Below are 23,978 nucleotides of genomic sequence, written 5' to 3' on the forward strand. Positions count from 1 at the left end.
TTGGTCTCTGAGTCTGTCACATGTCACCTTTTTTATTGGTCTAAACCCAAACACCAAATTTGTTTTTCATCTATCTTCGTTTTAAAATACCTAAATAGAAAATAACAAGTCTGACCTGCTAATATCTGACTGAGCTCAAAGCATTTACTAAGATCCTAAACAATAACCTGAAAAAAGTATTAATATTAAGTTGGTCTAATGATAATTTCCAGAATTGATCTCAGCTACTGTTTGATATGCGAGTAAACAAAGCAGATGATAAAAGAAAAAGGACTCATAAAATACCTTTTCAAAAGGACACATTTTATTTTTGTCTTCATTGATACAAATACATTGTTGTCATATTTGACAACAATAAGAAGAACAGTGGTTTTCCTCCCAACTTTTGACCAATCACTTAGTTTCCTGTTTATCACACATAAAAAAAGCATTACAGTGGTAACTAGTGTTGTTTTTTATGAGAGTAGACAAATATGCTTGAATTAAAAGTTTTCACAATTTATTATCAAATGGTTAGAATTTCAGATTATTTTACACAACTCCATGGAGCTCTTTCTCTCTGGCTCAGAGACAAAGGCTGCTGTGCCTCAGCAGTAAATGCATATAAAATGAGGGCGATTTAGACTTGTAGTCAAGACCACCTTAACCAAGACCAAGACAAAGTCGAGACGAGACCAAGACCGAGACAAAAAAGTCTTTAAACTGCAGCCAGATGCTGCTTCGTTTACGGGTGTCAGGCATATTTATGTGTTTTTGCGATACACTTCCACAGCCCTCCTCACCGCTGTCTACTGTCTCACTCACTTACTGAGAGGACAGACGCACGCTCCACTTGACTGTCGCGTCGCTCACCCTCTCTATTTTTCACATAATGATATTATCCTATATCCTCGCATGTGATTGGCCACAAAATGGAGGGATTGGAGCATAGCTGAGCCACTGTGTGAGAGCTGAGCAGCGAAAGGAAATTAAGTGAGGAGCCGGATCTCACTCAGTGGGAGTCGACTCTTCTGATTCACTACAAAGCACTCTCTAAGCACGGCTCTTAGAGCTGATGCTTTTGCGCATGACACATTATCGAACGTTACGTTGTGGGTCATGGATACTGTTGACTCCAAATCTCCCGACCACCATGTCGATCTGAGACAGCAAGACCGAGGGATCCGAGACCAAGACAAGACCAAGACCACGTAAAAGTGGTCTTGAGACATCCACCTCTGGGGCGATCATGACCTGATCAAATCTGCTGCCTTCAGAGTGTGAGCCACCGAGACACAGTCAGAGACACAGCCCTGATCAGCAGTGATTGCCCTAAATATGAAGTCTTAGTCAGTTTGAAAGAGAGATTTATGTGCACACTTGTTTGATTGCCATAATATTCTGGAGCCTCCTTTTGACACTTTGCTATTTTTAAAAATATTTTCAGTTTGTCCCAATGACTACATCCTCCCTGTACAGTAATGTGTAAAATAAATTACACCCTATTTCACTTGTTACCATGTATCCGTTCAATTCAGTGTTTTTCACAGAGTGCCAAATCACAAAAACAGCCACCTCAGGGTGCCTTATATTGTATGCTTCAGAAGCTCATGAGACATCCTAGTCACATGTGTGAATGCCTAAAACTGGTTCTTTTCCATAGACCTCAGTCATACAGGGCACCAGCTTCACTGACGAAACACAAAATCAACTATGTGAATGTTTTATTTGTTCATTCATTCTGCTCGGGCTTTTTGTTGTATTTAACATTTTACACATGTACCTGTCTGACAACAACAATAACCTCTGCTTAGTGTTAATGTGAAACATTAATACATGAATGAGTTTTAAAATAAATCAAGATACAAAACCATTACTTTGACCTTTAATAAATACATTGTATCCTGCCATCATGAAGTTGTTATTTTAGTGTTTCAAAATAGCTTGTACCTTTCTCTAGATATCTCCAAAAAGTTGATTCTGTTTCATCTGGACGTAGCGTTTTGTGGGAGAAACGTTTCATCACTCATCCAAGTGACTTTTTCAGTCTCAGCTGACTGCAGGTTTCCCCAAATCTTATAAACAGTACATTTGCATAAGGACTGAAACCAGCCCACTGAAGGAACAATGGGCTGTTGGTTCAATTCCTTAATTATAATTATGCAAATTCTCATGACCATTGATCAAAAACCACTGACCAAAACCCACTGATCAAAGAACACTGATCCCGGTCACGGAAACGTTGGAGGTAGTCCGTAAGAGATTACAGGATGACACCACTCTCAGCATCGACCAAGTGTGTTTGCTTTTGGAACTGTGTCTTCAGTCCATCTACTTCACATACAAGGGTCAGTTCTACAGGCAGAAACATGGGTGTGCCATGGGCTCCCCAGTTTCACCCATTGTGGCCAATTTGTACATGGAAGAAGTGGAAAAGAGAGCTTTGCTATCCTACCCTGGAACACCACCAAGCCATTGGTTCAGATATGTGGATGACACCTGGTTGAAAATCAAATCTCAGGACGTACCACAATTCACGGATCACGTTAACTCGGCGGACCGACACATCAAATTCACCAGGGAGGATATGAAAAGTGGCAGGTTAGCCTTCTTAGACTGTGAGATTTCCATCAGTAATGGGGGACATCTAAAAGCTGACGTGTACCGTAAATCTATGCATACGGATCAGTATCTAAGGTTTGACTCTCATCATTCACTGGAGCACAAACTGGGTGTCATCAGGACACTACAACACAGAGCGAACACCATCCCCACTGACACAGCAGCCAGGGAGGCAGAAGAACAGCACATCAAGAAGGCCCTGAGTAAATGTGGTTATCCCAGCTGGACTTCTGTCAAAGCTGGAAAGACACCTAAAGAAAGCTCCAGCCGATCCAGAAGAGAAGGACAACCGCTGCCCAAGCGAAAACCTGTAGTGATCCCATATGTGTCAGGAGTATCGGAGCAGTTGAGAAGCATTTTTTCTAAAAACTGGGTCTCTGCAGCTTTTAAACCCCAAAATACGCTGCGCCAAAAACTGGTCCACCCCAAGGATCGGGTCCCCCGACACAAACAGAGTAACATAGTGTACGCTGTTAAGTGCCAGGAGGATTGCCAGGATTTATACATCGGGGAAACCAAACAACCTCTAGCGAAGCGGATGGCACAACACAGAAGAGCAACCTCATCAGGCCAGGACTCTGCAGTCTATTCACACCTACAGGCCAGTGGACACTCTTTCAATGATGAGGATGTACACATCCTGGACAGGGAGGAACGCTGGTTTGAGCGCAGAGTCAAGGAGGCCATTTACATGAAAAGGGAAAGACCATCTCTGAATCGAGGAGGGGGCCTAAGGGTACATCTGTCACCATCTTACAACGCTGTGATTGCAGCCATTCCCCAACTCTCTGTGAATGGTACTTATGGCCATTGATAGGGATGGGTACCGGTATCCGGTGCCATTATGGCATTATGGTTCTGACATAAACGGTAGTAACCAGACGGAAAAGCAGCGCACATTTTGGTGCTTTATTTCGGTGCTTTTTTTTCCCTGAGATGTCATACACCTTGGATTCTAGCCAATCATTTTACCTTTGCAAGCGTAGTAGGCGGGCCCAGGTACGTACATTCTTTTAGAGCAGAGCTACAGATTAAAAATGCCCAAGGCGAAGCGGTCAAAAGTCTGGCTGTACTTCACAGCAAAAGATGCAAACTCAGCAGCCAGCAACAAGTGCTTTAAGCTGATACTGTGCAAAGGAGGTAACTCCTCGAATCTGATGAAACACCTGGCGACGTTTAACGTTTTTTAAAAGTCGAGAAATGCGCCGTATTTGATAGCTTGCCCAAATAGCCCACCTCACACCGAGCACATCTACTGCGGGTGTGGTGCCTGTTATCGGACCCGGAGTTAGCAACATACCCCAAGAACCCGAAGAGTAGAGTCCTGGCCCCTAGCCCTGCCAGTGTAGCAGAAATGATGACGGATGATGATGGCAGCAGCAGCCGTTCTTCTCTGGGTCAGTAGCTTAATGTTGTTCGTGTGTAATTTACATTGAGTAGCCTAACAGCGTTATTAAATTAATGCATGTAAGGTGAACTAGCAAACACCGTCGTAGTTACATGGGGCTGTCTTCTTGTTTGATGGCAGATACTCCCTTCACCCTGGCCAAAAAGGCTAAAATGACCAAAGAAAAAGTGGGAAACAGCTAAACATGAGAGGTTTTTGGACAAAGTTTGTGTTTTCCCAGTGCTTCCAGCCAAGAGTGATACCATATATGCCCTGTAGCTGCAGAAAAGGCTAACATTGTTATCTTTTTACAAAAAAACAGCTAAACATGAGAGGTTTTTGGACAAAGTGTATGTTCTTCATTCTTTAAGCACCGGTTCGAGAACCGTTTAAGCACCGGCACCGTTTCAAAAGTATCGGTTTGGTACTGGTATCGGATAAAACCTAAACGATACCCATCCCTAGCCATTGATCAGTGGACTTTGATCAGTGGGTTTTGGTCAGTGGTTGTTGATCAATGGTCATGAGAATTTACATAATTAGATTAAGGAACTGATCTCCCAGCCCATTGTTCCTTCAGTGGGCTGGTTTCAGTCATTATGCAAATGTACTGTTTATAAGGTTTGGGGAAACCTGCAGTCAGCTGAGACTGAAGAAGTCACTTGGATGAGTGACGAAACGTTTCTCCCACAAAATGCTACGTCCAGATGAAACAGAATCAACTTTTTGGAGATTTACTTTCTTGGATGATTGAGAATGCATCAAGACCTTTCTCTAGATAATTTTATATTACTGAACAGACATTCTTAGTCTATACTTTGCATTTTAGCATAGAGCTCTAGAAATATTTAGGTGCTATTTCTTAATTTTTTACTTCCTAATATTACATTATGGTAGAATATAGGAATGCTTGCTGTATTTGAAAGCATAAATCCGGCCACAGTTTGGATGAGATACGAGGGAGGTCAAAGTGTGGCTTATGAGCATCCCATCATTTGCAGGACTCAATCTACATGTTCAGTGTGTTTATTTACAACAATCCACAAAGTAAACATTAGTGAAGGTCCAAATTCCAACAGTATAATTTCTCCACACAATCACTCTTTTAAAACACTTCTCAAAGAACCAAACCAGTCACACAGGCAGCGAAGCGAGTCTTTCACTAACTTATTTATAGTTTTTCAGTCATCCAGCAAAGACTGAAGATGAGCCACCACCTTAAGCAGTTGCTTCCAAACAGGGACATCAAGGACAGGTGTGTGATCGCTCATATGACCATGGAGACCGAGGGTGGGAAGCCCTGTTTCTGCACAAAAACAAACACATGCACAAACATGTACAGATGGAAGAGAGGAGCGATTGAATGCTTAACATGTTAACATAAATATTTGTGAATGCCTGATCAGTATTAAACCTAACTTCATGCTTCACCTTTATAAGCATGTAACCAACAAGCTGCTTACACAGCAGTAAGCCTACCACATGAGTCTGATTCAACTCATGTTCTTAAACTACATTTTATAACCACATTTGACATAAAAAGCTTCATTTGTTATCTCGGCTGAATAAGACATTATTAATGAGGGTTTGTGGATTTCTTCAAAACACTGAGTGTTTCATGTGGTCAAAAGACAAACATGTTGAAAACAATGGTGATGAATGTCAGATGCTTGGTGGATGTTAATTTTCTCTTATGGTTTCTTAACCATAAAACACATACAAATAACCGAAAAGAGCATGACTGAGTTTGACTTGGAGATAAACTCATTATCATGACTATCATCAGTTGGCCAACAGCCTTGGTTATAGTTTGGAGAAGCAACAGCTTTTGAAACATTGTTCAAAACTGAAGGTCACACATTATTTCACAAGACCTGTGAATTTCAAAACACATCAGAAAGCACACATCTTAAATGAAGAGAGGGTGTCACTTCACTGTCACTTCACCTCTCTTTTGGACTTTCTTGCTCTCTATGGTTCACTTCATGCATTTACACTGATCTACCATCACTACCTCTACTCCTTGCATTTTCACTGTCATACCTATCTTCCGCTCCTTCACACATGTATTCTGTCTACTCTCACTATAGATCACAGTTGTGGCTGGATTCATTTCTCTTGTTTTCTTCAACGGGAAGAAAAAATGGAAAATACAAAAGTATCAAAAATTGTGTGTATAAAATAAACTTTAATAAATGTATAACCTATACAAACTATAACACAACAACTGAGTAATCTGGAAACTAAATATTGGTCAGCCCAGGAATACAGAAGCTGCAGCAGTAGGATATAACTAAAAACATTAAACAGGCTACAGGAATGATACTAACAAATGACGAGACAAGAAGCTGAAAACCCTGTTCACCAAAGACACAAGGAACAAAACCTAAACATAAAACATTTTCACAACCCCAGAAGGTCAACGCACAAAACTCAAAAGTAGGGTCCAAAACCCAGGGATCATAACCTGACATCCACCCATCCATTTTCTTCTGCTTATCCAGAGCCAGGTCATGGGAGCAGCAGCCTACACAGAGAAGCCCCTACGTCCCTTTCCCTGGCTACTTTCTGTAGCCTCTCAATGGGAACACCAAAGCATCATGCCTTTAATATGATGCTTATTGTTTTTTTTGGTACAAGACATATAAAATCCTAATTAAACACATGAAATATCATGTAGTTATACTCTGTGGAGACAATGTGTCAACTAGTCGGTTTAAAATTAGGTGGGCAGCCAAAAGGAGAAGTAGTCAGTATGAGGAAATTATTTTGATGAAGAAATAAATAGGTGCAGTGAAAGTCTGTCCAGCATGAATCACATGATACACATGTCAGTTTTTTGAATGTTAATTCCTATTTTTGAAGCGTCAAACAAACAGTATATAAGCACTGATCTTAGTGCTGTTTAGCACCTTCTCACTGGACGGCTGAAGCTATCGGTCGGTGCTGAAATGAAATCTACTCTACAAATATTCTACATATTCTCCAGAAGGTCTGCAACAAAATCTGTTCTATCCTATTTTTTAATGATGTCTTGATGTCTTCTGTTTTTCACAGAGATATTAAAGATCACCATGAGGCTGCTGACCGTGTTTGTGTTTCTTTGTGTAATGGTCCCTCTGATCATTACTGCTCGTGAGTATTAAAGTTTATTGTACATAATGTATGTGTATGTCTGTATGTATTCATAAAAATAACAGTACAATATAATAAATGGAAATTTAACAATCAAAGTCAAGATCTGATTTTCTAATATAATTTTAACTTTTAAATTTAAATTTTTATTCCAGAAAAATCGGGCAGCAGTGGGGCAGAGAATAATCCACAAGGTTGGTCAACAGTTTAAAAACTCACACTAAAATAATCACAGCTCTGTTTCGCTGAACGGAACAGCAACACATCAATGTGCTACGAAGTTTGTTGTACAAATGTTGTGTTATTTCAATATTATGCATTATAATGGAAAATTAAATCTAAAATTATATGTTTAATATCGTAAAATATTCAATTAAATGTATACATTTGAAAATTCATTGTGTGTCCATAGAATAAAAAAAAGAAAGAACACCATGCAAATACAAAAAATATTACAAAATGTTTTCACAGATACAGAAAATTCATAAATTTTTACTATAGTGTAATTTGCTTGTCTTCAGAAGAGCAAGCTGTTGACAAGAGGATCCTGTGGTATTGGCGCAAAACTTATCGTTGCGTTAAATGGCGATGGGTATGGAGAAAGCGATGGGGGTAAAAACTATGATTTTTGATTTACCACTTTCTTTCTTTCTCTTAATATTTAATAACAATATCCATTCTTTATCAAATTAACACAAAATACACATTTGTATAGTGCTGTCAAGGTATACAGGTTATTTTGTTGATGCAACATACTGAATATTTCCCTCAGTAGACATGTCTTGTGGTTTCAGTTAATATTGTTTTCTTTGTGTGTGTAAACAGGAAAGACGTGAACGAATAATATATACACGCTCACCACTGATACCGATTTTGTCTGGGTCTGAAAAAGAAGATGATTCCTGGTCTTTCATGAAAATGGTCCATCAGACAGAGAAGCAAATACTTTCATCCAACTCCCTGAACTATCAGTTTCCCCTTTTACATCTTTACTTATTTTCTTTTGCTGTATTGCTGCATAAAGAATGAAGCAACAAGTGACACAAACTGGAGTCGACCGGACTGTCTCTTTTAATAACAAAAACTATTCATTTCTGTTCTTATTATCTTCATCATTAAACTCTTAAGCATTAAATGAAATTGGTCTCTGAGTCTTTGTCACATGTCACCTTTTTTATTGGTCTAAACCCAAACACCAAATTTGTTTTTCATCTATCTTCGTTTTAAAATACCTAAATAGAAAATAACAAGTCTGACCTGCTAATATCTGACTGAGCTCAAAGCATTTACTAAGATCCTAAACAATATCCTGAATAAAGTATTAATATTAAGTTGGTCTAATGATAATTTCCAGAATTGATCTCAGCTACTGTTTGATATGCGAGTAAACAAAGCAGATGATAAAAGAAAAAGGACTCATAAAATACCTTTTCAAAAGGACACATTTTATTTTTGTCTTCATTGATACAAATACATTGTTGTCATATTTGACAACAATAAGGAGAACAGTGGTTTTCCTCCCAACTTTTGACCAATCAACTTAGTTTCCTGTTTATCACACATAATAAAAAGCATTTACTGCTGAGGCACAGCAGCCTTTGTCTCTGAGCCAGAGAGAAAGAGCTCCATGGAGTTGTGTAAAATAATCTGAAATTCTAACCATTTGATAATAAATTGTGAAAACTTTAAATTCAAGCATATTTGTCTACTCTCATAAAAAAACAACACTAGTTACCACTGTAATGCAACTAGCTGGGGGACAAAGTACAGCTATATAAAATGAGGGCGATTTAGACTTGTAGTCAAGACCACCTAAACCAAGACTGAGACCAAGACAGACCGAGACAAAAAAAGTCTTTAAACTGCAGCCAGATGCTGCTTCGTTTACGGGTGTCAGGCATATTTATGTGTTTTTGCGATGCACTCGCACAGCCCTCCTCACCGCTGTCTACTGTCTCACTCACTTACTGAGAGGACAGACGCACGCTCCACTTGACTGTCGCGTCGCTCACCCTCTCTATTTTTCACACAATGATATTATCCTATATCCTCGCCTGTGATTGGCCACAAAATGGAGGGATTGGAGCATAGCTGAGCCACTGTGTGAGAGCTGAGCAGCGAAAGGAAATTACAGTGGCTTGCAAACGTATTCGGCCCCCTTGAACTTTTCCACATTTTGTCACATTACAGCCACAAACATGAATCAATTTTATTGGAATTCCACGTGAAAGACCAATACAAAGTGGTGTACACGTGAGAAGTGGAACAAAAATCATACATGATTCCAAACATTTTTTACAAATAAATAACTGAAAAGTGGGCCACAGTTAGTCCGGCCACAATGTGGATGAGATACGAGGGAGGTCAAAGTGTGGCTTATGAACATCCCATCATTTGCAGGACTCAATCTACATGTTCAGTGTGTTTATTTACAACAATCCACAAAGTAAACATTAGTGAAGGTCCAAATTCCACACAATCACTCTTTTAAGACACTTCTCAAAGAGGCAGACAAACCAGTCACACAGGCAGCGAAGCGAGGCTTTCACTAACTTATTTATAGTTTTTCAGTCACCACCTTAAGCAGTTGCTTCCAAACAGGGAGATCAAGGACAGGTGTGTGATCGCTCATATGACCATGGAGACCGAGGGTGGGAAGCCCTGTTTCTGCACAAAAACAAACACATGCACAAACATGTACAGATGGAAGAGAGGAGCGATTGAATGCTTAACATGTTAACATAAATATTTGTGAATGCCTGATCAGTATTAAACCTAACTTCATGCTTCACCCTTAAAAGCATGTAACCAACAAGCTGCTTACACAGCAGTAAGCCTACCACATGAGTCTGATTCAACTCATGTTCTTAAACTACATTTTATAACCACATTTGACATTAAAAGCTTCATTTGTTATCTCGGCTGAATAAGACATTATTAATGAGGGTTTGTGGATTTCTTCGAAACACTGAGTGTTTCATGTGGTCAAAAGACAAACATGTTGAAAACAATGGTGATGAATGTCAGATGCTTGGTGGATCTTAATTTTGTCTTATGGTTTCTTAACCATAAAACACATACAGAAGACCATGACTGAGTTTGACTTGGAGATAAACTCATTATCATGATTATCATCAGTTAGCCAACAGCCTCGGTTATAGTTTGGAGAAGTAACAGCTTTTGCAGCTTTTGAAACATTGTTCAAAACTGAAGGTCACACATTATTTCACAAGATTTGTGAATTTCAAAACATATCAGAAAACACACATCTTAAAAGAAGAGAGGGTGTCTGTCTCCTAAATCCAAGTTGGGCCTGACAGCTAAAAGCTCTGCCTCACATGACCTGAGAAGAAGGCAGAAGGCCTGTACTTTCATGGGCGTGGGCCAAGTTATGGAACGACCAAGGCACATGTACCCTATATTCAAGGGTGGTCCCAAGCTGTTTGGTGCCCTGGGCGCCCTCTGCCGTGTCACACACACACACACATAAAAGATATTAAGGACTGTACATATTTTATAGTAAAAACTGTTGTCGGAACCATACAGAATTTAACCAGATAAACATTCACACACACATATATATATGGAGACAAAGAGTATGCATAGTAGTAGTACGGCTAACAAGCAGCCATTATAATTTGTAAGACAATGAGAATAGGACATACCAACAACTGACAATGACTAATTAATATTGTGCTGAACACAATCCAAAAGATTCAGTAAGCTACATCAGTGTCTACTGTTTACTATCATAGCCAAGTAGCTAACAAACATAAACAGAAGTTTTCACTATCCCTACTAATTAATGTTATCTTGTTGTATCTCTGTTGTGGTCAGTGCTATCCTCTATGCTGTTGCATGCTGGGGCAGCAGGTTGAGGGTCACAGATGCCAACAGACTAAATAAACTGATCCACAAGGCCAGTAATGTTGTGGGGATGGAGCTGGACTCCGTTAGGGTGGTGTCTGAGAGGCAGATGTTGTCCAAGATAAGGACAATCATGGATAATACCTCCCACCCACTCCATGACGTACTGGCCAGTCACAGGAGCACGTTCAGTGAGTGACTGAGATTACCACAAAGCACCACTGACCGACACAGGAAATCATTCATGGCTGTGGCCATCTCCCTGTACAACTACTCCTTCTAACACACTGTAAAAACTGCAATAGTTACACCCTTTATGCACACACTCTTTTCGACTTTAAATGTGTAAAATCACTAACATATTGTATTTTTTATATAGCTTAGTCTGTCAGTCTGTCAACTCCATGCCTGGAGTTGCCTACCCCTGCTTTAAATCATTAACCCCCCTCCAGGGGCAAGGGTACCCAGACCCGGTTCTTAGAGTGCGCTTGGGGAGAGTGATTGTGTGTACAGTGTCTCTTTATGTCTGTCTCCACGTTGGTTGAGTGTGGAATAATTGCCTATGAGAGCATGAGGGTGGGAATGGATGTTTGTATCTGTGTGTGCCTGTATGTCTGTGTCTATATGTCAGGTTGGGTATCAGACGCCACCTCTCTGGGGACATCTCAGGCCCTCCAAGGTTTGGAGGCCTATCTCCCCCCACCACTTCCCCTGCCGGTGGTGGACGCCCTCAGACGTCGGTGCGTTGGTGGTTCTCTGTGTCCGGGGGTGGGCGCCCAGGTACACACCGGCTCACTCCTTGGCGGCTGCTTATCGGGGCATGGAGCCTGGGGCTCGCTCGGGCCACTTCGGAGGTGGGGTGCCCTCAGCCTCTCGGCCCGGGGCTCGGTCACTCAGGCACAGCTGGCTGCCGGCGGAGCTCACGGGCACGTCACTGCAACCCCCTGGCTTCTGCTCCGCGGCTGCTGAGTGACCCCTCATCTGGGACTCTCCTCAGCTCTTTCTGGGATAGTGGTGCAGCTGCCCCTCTGTTGGTCTTCCTTGGTCTCTTGTGTTCTGGGGGCCTCTGGATGTCTAGAGTTTTGATCTCCTCCATACCTGCTTCATGCCCTGGAGGACGGGGCAGTGGCCCCCTACACCCTCTAGCAGATCATTACATGAAGGAACCTTTAAAAAAACAACAACAAACAAACAAACAAACAAACAAACAAACAAAAAAAACAAGCGCGTCCATGCTCACAGGTGTACACACAGGTGATCACACACACAAACTACACCCTTTTTGGCTCTTACCTCAAAGCACACTGTGCGCTGTCGATCTTACGTGCTGCACAATAATGTTTAATATTTAGTATTTACTGTCATATTCCCATAGATCATTGTGATGTTGTTTATTACTCTCGTTTTCTTCTGCTTGCTTTCTCTTTCTTTCTCAACAGGTGATCCAGATGATCGATATATGTATTTTTTTGTCTGCTTATTCTGTTGGTTTTTGGTTTTTTGCCCTTTTTCCCCGTCCCTCTTCCCTGCTGTTTTTCTTTCCCTCTTTCTTTCTCCCCTTTCTTTCCCCCAGTTAAGTCTGTCCCGTATTCAGCAAGTGAAAATAAAATGAACAATAAAAGGTGAATCAAATAGACCATTACGGCAAGGCTGGGATGGTCAATTTGGTAAAGTAAATCCGTTGGGCATCTTTCTTTGCCTTTAGACAATAATTCTGATGGCAAAAGAACCAAACGGGACAGGTTAAAAAAAAAAAAAAAAAAAAAATATTTTCTGCAGGTACAAAGGGAGCAGGTCCCCATCACCTACTACACAAACCTCTTCATCTCCAATCTGATCCAGTTCAGCATGATGATCATCATTCTGATCGTCCAAGAAAACCATGAACTAACCATCTATCATAGCATTTCTATTTGCATTTTTTCCTGTGCCGTGATTGCTAATCTTGACTTCAGGATGTGCATTGCTACTGAAAGGTGTTTGGTCATCACCCGTCCACAGTGGAGCGGCATCAGACAAACTAAAGGTTCTGTGCTGCTCTGTGTTCTGGTCTGGATCCTGTCTATTATCACTGTACCTCTTGCTGTATTCTTCTATGTGATTATACTCCCTGTGCTTAAAAAAAAAAAAAAAAAAAAAAAAAAAATCATCAAACTGTAAATTGTAAATTTCAAATTGTTATTTATCCCTTTACCCCGAGTCCTAAGGTGTATATTTATTTTCTTACTCTTTTTATATTTATTGTTCGTTTACTTGCACTGCTGTAACTGGAGCCTCGTCGTCTCGTCTCTCTATAAACTGTACTGTATGTAGCGGAGATGACAATAAAGTTTACTTTGACTTCAGCACAACAGCAAGCAGGCGCACCGAGGGCTCTCGCGCTCACTTTTCACGTATAGAATTTCTTAAAAACATCGGTGCAAATTATAAGTCTGTATCATGATGTCTGGTGTTTTTGTGTTTGTTGGTTTGTTTTTATCTTGTTTTATTTTGCGAGTTGGTCATTAGATGCCGCTTCAGCCAGCCAGAGAATCCCCAGGGAAAGCACGCACACCTCGCAAACGGAGGGCGCCCTTACTCCCAGCAAATGGGCGAAAGAAAACCGGTCAATGCCTATGCCATTCCCAAAATGCGCTGGCATGATGTTGGGGCAGCATGAGTACGACCAATTTTTTTATGCCTATGCCCGTGATGCCGCCCCCACCACGATGCCGCCCTGGGCAACCGCCAATGTCGCCCATATCAAAAAGCGCTACTGCCTATATTTACGTGCATTTTGCGGGCAACAAGTCAGGTTTTAACAGGAAACAATTACACTGTAAGTACTTTCTGAGGTGTGGGCTGTATTACGGAGTGACTTAATCTTGCTTAACTTCCAGGTATTTTATAGGGAAAGCGAGGAAATTTTTACTGGAAATACCGTAGCAGCCTAAGTAATAACAAAGTGAGTACTGCTTAAATATTTTCTGCATGTAAGAAGTGCCACCTGGCAGTTTGTTGCTCTCTGCCAGGTGATTGGCTGAAGAGCTTTCAAAAGGTATTGGGTGTGTGGGGTGAAGTCACCGCTCTTCTGTGGAAAAAAACAGGCGATTAATTCACTCGGATGCGAGTGGGTGTATTGTCGTGTGACCACGGGTTTTAATAGAAGAATTGATCAAATCCTAGATCGACTGCGCGCAGGGAAACTGATCAATATTCTTGCTGTCTCTGCTGTCCTTTTTCGTTCTTTTGATTGATTTGTAATTTTGTTTTGGTTAGTCCGTCCAGCCGTAAAGGCGGTTATTGATTGGGAGTGAATTGTGTAAGGGCGGACTAACCTCCCTTTTTTTTGTTTTTTTTGTTTTGTTTAATTGTTTGTGCCACTTCCCTTTATCTCCCAGATCGCAGGTCATGCATAGCGCTGATTCCCAGCTGTGCTGAGACCCGAATTGTTTGCAGTGTGTGCCAGATGTAAATCAATTGCAGTGTCGCTAAACGGGGTGTGACGGTTTGCAGTGTTGTTATTTTTGCACCGTTTGTGTGGTAAGTCTCATGTGCAGCTGGGATATCAGCAGGATGTGTTGTAAGTCCTGTCTGGAAATAACTGGGAAATTGTATGTTTAATTAATGTAATAAATAAATTATCAATTTATTTTCTTGCCCCCTTTTACTCGTACCTTGTCCTCGGTTACATGTGTAACAGAGTTAGAAAGTAGCTTAATGAATTTCCTCAAAATTGATGTGCTTTGTGAATAGTTGGAGCCACCTGGTGGACAAATACAGCAACTGCAACTGTTAAGGTTCCAAATTGCTGCACAGCACATGCACTGTAAAAAAAAATCCTAATATAAAAGTTTTTTACTGTGTATTTTACAGTTTTGTTCTGTTCTTCTAGAACAGTGGTTCTTAACCTGGGTTCGATTGAACCCTAGGGGTTCGGTGAGCCAGTCTCAGGGGTTCGGCAGAGCCTCCGCCGTGACATGCACGGCTCATTTTGTGCACCAGTAAAAAACATATCTATGTCTTGAATTTGAAAAAAAATCATATTTTATTTTTCACTAAAGAGGGGTTCAGTGAATGTGCATATGAAACTGGTGGGGTTCGGTACCTCCAACAAGGTTAAGAACCACTGTTCTAGAATATCATTAAATTTACATAAATAGTCTGTGATTTCACATTTCAAATGTAAATTAACGTAAAATCACTGTAATGTAATAAAACATAATTTTCTTGTTTTTTAAATGTTAAAATACATTCACAAATGTATCATGATTTCACAAATATGTGTCCGTTATTTGAAAGATTGAACTGTTAAATTCAAATGTAATGCTATGGAAAAACATATAAAATGATTCTCATAAACTTTTTTAACATCAAATAATTATTACTATTATTGCTATTTAGGGCGATCGTGCTCAAGAGTTGGCAGTTCGCCTTGTAATCAGAAGGTTGCCGGTTCGAGCCCCGGCTCGGACACTCTCGGTTGTTGTGTTCTTGGTCAAGACACTTCACCTACTGCATTCACCAAGGCATTTTGATGCATGGGTAGTAACTTTATTCACGAGTAGCATTTTTAGTTAGCATGCTAAGCTAATACTCGTTAGCTAGTCGGGTGCTTTTTGACTTGCACTCAGCTCTAATGTTTCTCTGTGAGATTGTAATTGTTCTAATTCTTGTTAACAGAACTGAATGTTGCAGTTGCTTTTCACACTGTTGACGACGACTGTGTGCTGTTTTCTTTGTACCAGGTAGGCGCTGTTAAGTATAAGTTTTAGTTGATGCTGTTGTATAGGAAAAAATGATGAACAATGATGATTGTTTTATAATAGAAAAGCTGTTTTTATATGTTATTGTTGTTGTTGGTTAGGAAAAAGGAGATATAATGTCTCTCATCTCTCAGTTACCACAAAGAGAAAAATAAATAAAGAATATTGCCACAATATAATCACAGGCTTGGTTTCAGCTAGAACTTTTAAAGAAAGACTTTGTTGATGTTGTGTTGTATAAACATATCTTAGTCATTTGTTAAGTGTTATGTTTGGGGAACAGGGCTCGCAAAATCGCTAGCCCTGACGTCCCAGGCTAGCGATTTTTCCAGCCGGGCTACCAAAATCTATCTATTAACGTAAAATCACTGTAATGTAATAAAACATAATTTTCTTGTTTTTTAAATGTATTTGTCTGTACAAATACATTCCTTCCTATGATAGCCCTGCCCGTCGGGCTATCATAGGAAGGAAAAATATGTGTCAATGCTTTTGCATTCTTTCGCAAACGTAGCTGGGTAATTATGTCATTGGCATCGATGAGCCACTGTCAATATACGACATATTGAAGTTGCGTTTGAATTAGCGCTTGTTTTTTGCTTTCACTTTCACTTTGCGATCGCGTGAACGGTGTGTAGAGAGCGGCAGTACTGATTGGTGAGTGACAGATTAATTGCGCACCAATTCCTCTGGCATCGTCTTATCAATCGTTGGCTTACTATTCAAACATGACAATTGAAATCTCCTGCAGCAAGCTTAAACATGTCATAGAGGTTGATTGCACAGAGAATCGCTGACCATTATGTAAGTACATGTGTAAAAGCAGATGGATTTACGCCAGTATTTTAGTTCTGCAGAGTCAAATAAGACAGGTCAGGGTGAAGAAGGGACAGCCAAAGAAAAGCCTACCACAAAACGGAAAAGTTATGACAAATCAGACTATGAGGCAAAAAGAAAGTGCAGCTTTTTTGGTTTCATGAACAAAAGAATTTCTGTGGTTGGAATATGGTAAGCTAAATAACATAATGTTTTGCCGGGTGTGTCGTGAGTTTCCCGCGATTTCTGAGTTGACAAGTGCCTTTGTTACTGGGACCAGTAATTTTAAGAAAGACCCGATCAGAACCCATGAGAAATGCAAGAAATGCATCATTGCTCAGTCTGCAATATCTTTCCCAGAACAAACACCAATTGCAAAAAACATACTAAAAATAAACCAAGCACAACAAGAAGTCCTGAAAAAGCTGTTTAGAACAGCGTACTATGTTGCAAAGAGTTAACTACCATTGGCAAAATTTAGCAGTCTTTGCAAACTTCAAAAAGCAAATGTCCTCGATCTTGGTTCCACTTGCCTCTTACCTGTGATTTCAGTGGAAATTTCAAATTCAGGATCTGACACAGACTGATTCATGTTCTACACAGTTCTTACAAGTTCATAGAAATTTCTGTTCAATTAGAACCAAATATTTGAGTTGATGATTGTAATTTTTATACAGTTGTTGTAATTTGTGTTTTAACTATTTTTTGATTGGTGTTTTGTTTCCTTTACGATATTATACATTAAAGTATAATGTACATTAAAGTATAATATTGTAAAGGAAACAAAGCATCAATCAAAAAATTGTCCTCTTTTTTTTTTAATTCGGGCTACTTAAATTTATTTTGGGCTACCAAAAACTGAAGAGTGCCTGGCCGAAGGGCTACCGGGGATTTTGAAATTTTGCGAGCCCTGGGGATAAAAAAGGAAAATACTCCCAAGCTGGTGAACTGAATGTTGCAGTTGCTTTTCACACTGTTGATGATGACTGTGTGCTGTTTTCTTTGTACCAGTTGCCAGAATAAAGAGGGAGCCCAGAGAAAGGGCAAGTCCAGCGTCACAGTGCCGTCCTTTCTACATCGGCATATCACACCACTTGCACCATAGACTCACAGAACAGCAACAGCTACACATGCATAATCAAGGTTTCACTATTCACCTGTCTCTATATATTTATTATTTATACATTAACACATACAATCAAAAAAGCACCATAAAGCAATTCCATAACTCTTAAAAAAATTAGCTTTAACAATCCATTCAGCCACTCCTCACAAGTGTCCACTGAAGAACAAAGAGGACAGCGGCAGTCACTTTCTTTTATTTATCCGAAGTTTTTTCATTAACGACAGTGTGAAAAGTTATCCTGATGGGCAGAGCTCCTAACTTTGCCCGCCACTGTTCTGTGTGTGACACGCGTGGCTGGTGTCTCGCCGTCCAACGAGATAGGACACTCTCCTGTCACCTCTTTATTCTCTGCCAACGGTGTTCTTTAGCTTGAAGGTGACGCTCCAGCCTGTGTGTAAAAAAACAAACAAAAAAAAAAAGTCACACATCACGTGGTCAGTGACATCCGAAGCTTCGTTTAGAACCTAACTGCTTCCTTACCTGATTCAATGGTTTATAAGGAAGTGAATCATTCGTGGGAACTGTGGAGAGTTTTGATGGTGAGAGAGTCTTAACAAAACAAAAATCTGCTTTTCATAATATAAATATCATTAAATAACTTTAGAAAGACTTCTATTTGACTCTATTTAATATAATAATAATATATTTTATTTTAAAAATAATATTGAAATGTTATTCTACAAATTGTGCAGCAATTTCATTTGTTTATTCTTTTTAGGTGATAGTCTGTGGGACCCAGGAAGACCGTATACATGCATCTCTACCAGCTTGCAGTCCATGTGCACTCCAGCCTCTTCTGTTCCATGTGAGACGTTACAGCCCTGAGCAGCACTGATAATCCTATGTCTGGGTTAGTTTGAAAGAGATATTTGTGTCCACTGTTGTTTTATATTCTGCACCCTCCATTTGGCTTAGCTTCAGTTAACCACACACCACAAACACACAGTCCAGCAAACAGTGAACAACATTCAGTAAATACATGTGTTAAACACACATGATTATTGTGCTCATCAAATTGGAGGCAAAGGAAACAAATGTGTTAGTAAACAATTTATTTTATTTAATCGTCACTCTTACATTGCATAATTCATACCACAGACATGTTTTAAAAATGGCCTCTGTGACTTTCTTAATTCAGATAAAACTGAGGTTATTGTACTCGGCCCTGAAAATCTTAGAAATATGGTATCTAAGCAGATTCTTACTCTGGATGGCATTACCTTGGCCTCCAGTAACACTGTGAGGAACCTTGGAGTCATTTTTGACTAGGACATGTCCTTCAATGCACATATTAAACAAATATGTAAGACTGCTTTCTTCCATTTGTGCAACATCTCTAAAGTTAGAAATATCCTGTCTCAGAGTGACGCTGAAAAACTAGTTCATGCATTTATTACTTTCAGGCTGGACTACTGTAATTGATTATTATCAGGATGTCCTAAAACCTCGCTGAAAAGTCTTCAGCTGATCCAAAATCCTGCAGCAAGAGTCCTGACAGGGACTAGAAAGAGAGAGCACATTTCTCCTGTTTTGGCTTCCCTTCATTGGCTTCCTGTTAAATCCAGAATTGAATTCAAAATCCTGCTCCTCACATACAAGGTCTTAAATAATCAGGCCCCATCTTATCTTAATGACCTTGTAGTACCATATCACCCTATTAGAGCACTTCGTTCTCGCTCTGCAGGCCTACTTGCTGTTCCTAGAGTATTTAAAAGTAGAATGGGAGGCAGAGCCTTCAGTTTTCAGGCCCCTCTTCTGTGGAACCAACTTCCAGTTTGGATTCGGGAGACAGACACTATCTCTACTTTCAAGATTAGGCTTAAAACTTTCCTTTTTGCTAAAGCATATAGTTAGGGCTGGACCAGGTGACCCTGAATCCTCCCTTAGTTATGCTGCAATAGACGTAGGCTGCCGGGGATTCCCATGATGCATTGAGTTTTTCCTTTCCAGTCACCTTTCTCACTCACTATGTGTTAATAGACCTCTCTGCATTGAATCATACTTGTTATTAATCTCTGTCTCTCTTCCACAGCATGTCTTTATCCTGTTTTCCTTCTTTCACCCCAACCGGTCGCAGTAGATGGCCCCGCCCCTCCCTGAGCCTGGTTCTGCCGGAGGTTTCTTCCTGTTAAAAGGGAGTTTTTCCTTCCCACTGTTGCCAATTGCTCTGGGGTCATATGGTTGTTGGGTTTTTCTCTGTTCTGTTGTCAACTCCTTACAATATAAAGTAGATTGAGGTGACAGTTGTGATTTGGTGCTGTATACACTATAACTGCAGTCCCTCTAACTTCCACTTGAGGCTCCAAAAGTGAGTCACTCCCCACAGACTTGCATATTTTAAAAAAAAATAAATAAAAAAGATCCAAGTTCAGTTCATGTTATGAACAGAGAAATCCAAGGAAAGCAATGAAATACACTGTCTTATCTTTTTACTGCAACAAGAACTTTAAGTGTCAACAATAGATGAAAAAAATATATATAGTTAAACATACTGAAATCAGTGATCTCCACTGCACAAATATCTTCACACTATAAAAATATGATGACAACAAAACATTAACTTTGCTTCATCTGATTGGCTGTTGATGATTTGATATTTTGACAGTGGTGTACTGTCATAATGACATGAGTGATTCTCCATCTTTATAGATCTCTGAAAACCTCAAACACTCTTCTGATCATCAGGATGGAAAAATGTAAAATAAAATTCACACAAGTGATTAAAAAAAGTAAAGATGAATAAATAAATAATGAGTTAAGTCTTTGGCAGTATGATGATGGTACAGCCACAGACAAAAACTGGTCTGTATTTTCATGTCAGCTGTTTTATGTACAGACACCACGCACAAATCACTACTGCACTAAAGATTGATTGATATAATTATTAATGGGGTTAATAATGAGATATAAACAATGTTTATTTAAATCTTTTAATTTCTGACACTTTTGGATAACTAAACATACCCCGGGTCTAATTGACCCAGGAACATCTTTGCTGTACCTTAAAAATGATTTTCTTCTTTAGTTTTTCTCACACTGAGGCGACAGCAGAGACAGAAATATGCCAGCAAAACATTTTTAAAACTAGGAGGACAAATGAGAAATGAGGTGGAAAAATAGTCGAAGCATTAAATGTTCACTTCATTGTACAATTGGAAGTGAAAACAAGAAGAGCAATTTATGGGTTTCAAATCAATACCAGGAAATACTGTGGAATCATCATTTGAAATCAAATAAACATAAATGGCAATGTTTTCAAGGGATTTTTACTCATGTAGAGTCAGACTGTGGTCAGAGGGAATACTGAGCCTGCAGCAGCACCCCCTGCTGGGATTGACAAGTGTAACAAAAAAGACACTGGTGACATCTGTGTGTTATAATGTCACCATGTGGCATATGTGGCAAAAACAAGTTGGAGCATATGACAGCATATTTTGATCTGCTTTCTAAATAACATTTGCTCTAAAAAGGCCTGAAAAGATCTGTGTTATCAGCCCTGTGGATGTGGAGAAGTGAGTCTAACTCGCCTTGTTAAGTCTTCACTTCAGAATAGTCTTAAAATCAAGATCAATAGTTTCACTTTCTAATTAATTATTGGATGCAGAACAGCTCTGTGTATGCAGGTGAAAGTGCTTCAGCAGTGAGTGTTTGTCACTGGTACAGATTGACTGTGTGTGTTGTGTGTCCGACCATACAGTGACAAGAGAGAACAGCAACACACACAGCACTGTGGGTGTGATGACAGAAAGCTCTGGAGCTTAGATGTTAAAAAGGGAAAATTCAACAACATCACTGAGGGCATTTTGTCCAGGGAATATTTACCAACCAGCTAACAGTCATTCAGGCAGCAGAGCGAGAGAGAAGCTTTTATGTCTGTGTGTTTGTTTTTGCTAACACTTAATATTAGATTTGTATTGTTGATTGTCACATATGCTTAGAGTTTTATAATTAGTTGTAGATTGATAGAGGGTTGATCCTTAGTAGTCTGTGGAGACTCTGTGTGCCTCCCAGAGCACTCTGGCATGCACACACAACTTAAGGTCAGGAGAGAGGTTATATCTGCTCTTACTGATTTATGGTATAGGAGGACACCTACTCTGTATCTGGTTAAGTATAAGAGCCTTTAGTTTAGATGGACTGCTAGACTCCTGGCACCAGCTTTGGGGAGTCTTCACAGGTTCACGCTTTGACCAAACACTAAGCACCAAGCACTAAACAAATTCACTTGACAAAAATAGCTCATCATTTCTATCCATAAAAGTTGAATTATACATGATATCATAATGTGCGGCCTAGCACCCACCTTTCAATGGATTATAATGATCCATGGTTTTACCTCATGACCTACAGCAGGAACAGGCCAAACCCTGCTGCAACATGGTCACGTGTGAATTAAAAATAAATACATGAGCATATAAATGCTGCAAACCCTTCTCTGCCCTTTTTCACACGTTAAACATTTTTCGTTGTTTCACTGAGTGTTTAACAGTCAGTCTTAGGTTTCCTGTGTTCAATTAGGTCCATGAACACTGTTACAAACAGAAAAATAAAGTGACATTTGATTCTTCTTGCTTGAGGATTTCATATTTTTCTAAGTGTACTTGAAACTTTTTAGTTTCATTTCCATCTCTTGTTTTGATTAAACTCTGGTCTGATTTTATGTATATTTCCAAACTAAAGCAAAACATATTTATTCCAGAGTACAGTGAATATATTTAATAAACACAGTCAGAAATAAAAAGTACTTTCTGCTTGAAGTCTGTAACTGCACTCATTAAAACGACTAAGTAAAGTTCAGTCATTCATTTAATTTAGAAAAGAAAGAAATTATCAGCATATTACATTTTGTAGACAACTAAAAATGTAAAAAATATTTTAAGTTAACACTGATATCATGATATATGAAATATGTAGTCATGTGATGCTGTTTTCTCTTCATAACAGCACTTAAATTGTCCCATATTACTTTAATATGGGACAATTTAAATTCCCTATTTTTGTTCCAGCATCTCTGAAATACACACACACACACACACACACACACACACACAGTGTGCATGCAACAACAATATGGGAAATAATCATTAGCATTGTTCCAGTTGCTGATCAGCACCATGGACAGCAACCACAGTCAGAGTTCCTGAAGTCACCTAGAGTTGAACTTTGAACTCACACCATCTTCTTCAACCAGGCTAACACAAACCCAACACAGATGTAACCTCAGTGAAGAAACATGAAGACACCTGTAATGTCTGTGAGCATGGAACAAAAGAGAGAAGTCCATTATTCTCAGGCTCTCACAGACTGGACGGGTCACCAGATGAAGCTCACTCATTCACAGAAATCCTCACTCAGAAATCACTTCCAGTGGAGCAGCTTCTACATTTCAAGGAAAATATTCAATGCATGAATAAATAAATTCAGACTATGATTAAACAGACAGAACCATGACTTAAAAAATGTAATGGAAACCTGTTCAGCTCAAGCTGAATGAATCGTGCATGTGTGGAAATGTCCTGTGTCGTTCATGTGTACTCGCTCTCTGCTAGTGCTGCAGCATTTGGCATCAGTCAGATGTATAAATAAGCCCACTGAGTCACGTGATGAGGGGAGGAGCAGAAGGAGCAAAGAGTGCATGCCTGACATTTAACAAAATTACTTGTTATTTTTCATTGTTTAAGCATTAATAAAAATACATCGAGGTTTTAATTTGGTATTGGTCAGTGTAGATGTGAGTGTGGAGTCATGAGGGTGAAATGATCTAACCAACTGTAGTGTCAGGTGGCAGCAAGTGAAGAGGTTCTGAAGGATTTCTGACTCCATGTATTCAAGGTTATAGTGAGCTCCATATTTGTATTGTTGGCTGGGAGATTTTGTACACAGTTCATATTGTGGTTGGGAAAGATATGTCCTCAGTAAAGGTGTTAAAATATGATGAAAATATCTTCACTGACCTAAACTGGTGTTGGTGGTACTCTGGTTATGTCGAGATAAGTGCCCAAAACTGGATGGAGTGTTCATGTACAGTGTAATGTGTATGTGTGTAAAATAAACAAGCTTACCTGGATTAACTCATTATTTTACTAATTTATTTGCTATGAGAAGATTTTAATTTTTATTTATGTATAAAGCTGATGACACAAAGAACCACACGAGGAAAAACAAGAACAACACATAAAAAAATACTGAAATTATAGAGGACATAAAACAATCTAATATGTTTATTACTGATATAGAAAATAACACATTCAAATACTAAATGTATTTCAATAAATACAACTATCTCTGTAACATGTGGATG

General features: G+C 39.5%; 1 long non-coding RNA gene across 1 annotated transcript; it reads left to right on the forward strand.

Annotated features, from left to right (window-relative positions):
- The first annotated feature begins 6,814 nt into the window (after positions 1-6,814).
- On the forward strand, positions 6,815-8,263 carry LOC102080716 (uncharacterized). The gene is made up of 5 exons (XR_002061274.1): positions 6,815-6,927; positions 7,046-7,123; positions 7,279-7,317; positions 7,645-7,735; positions 7,949-8,263. It is a non-coding gene; the product is annotated as an uncharacterized LOC102080716 (long non-coding RNA).
- Positions 8,264-23,978: the final 15,715 nt, after the last annotated feature.

This window comes from Oreochromis niloticus, linkage group LG3 (assembly GCF_001858045.2).
Source record: "Oreochromis niloticus isolate F11D_XX linkage group LG3, O_niloticus_UMD_NMBU, whole genome shotgun sequence".
Taxonomy (NCBI): domain Eukaryota; kingdom Metazoa; phylum Chordata; class Actinopteri; order Cichliformes; family Cichlidae; genus Oreochromis; species Oreochromis niloticus.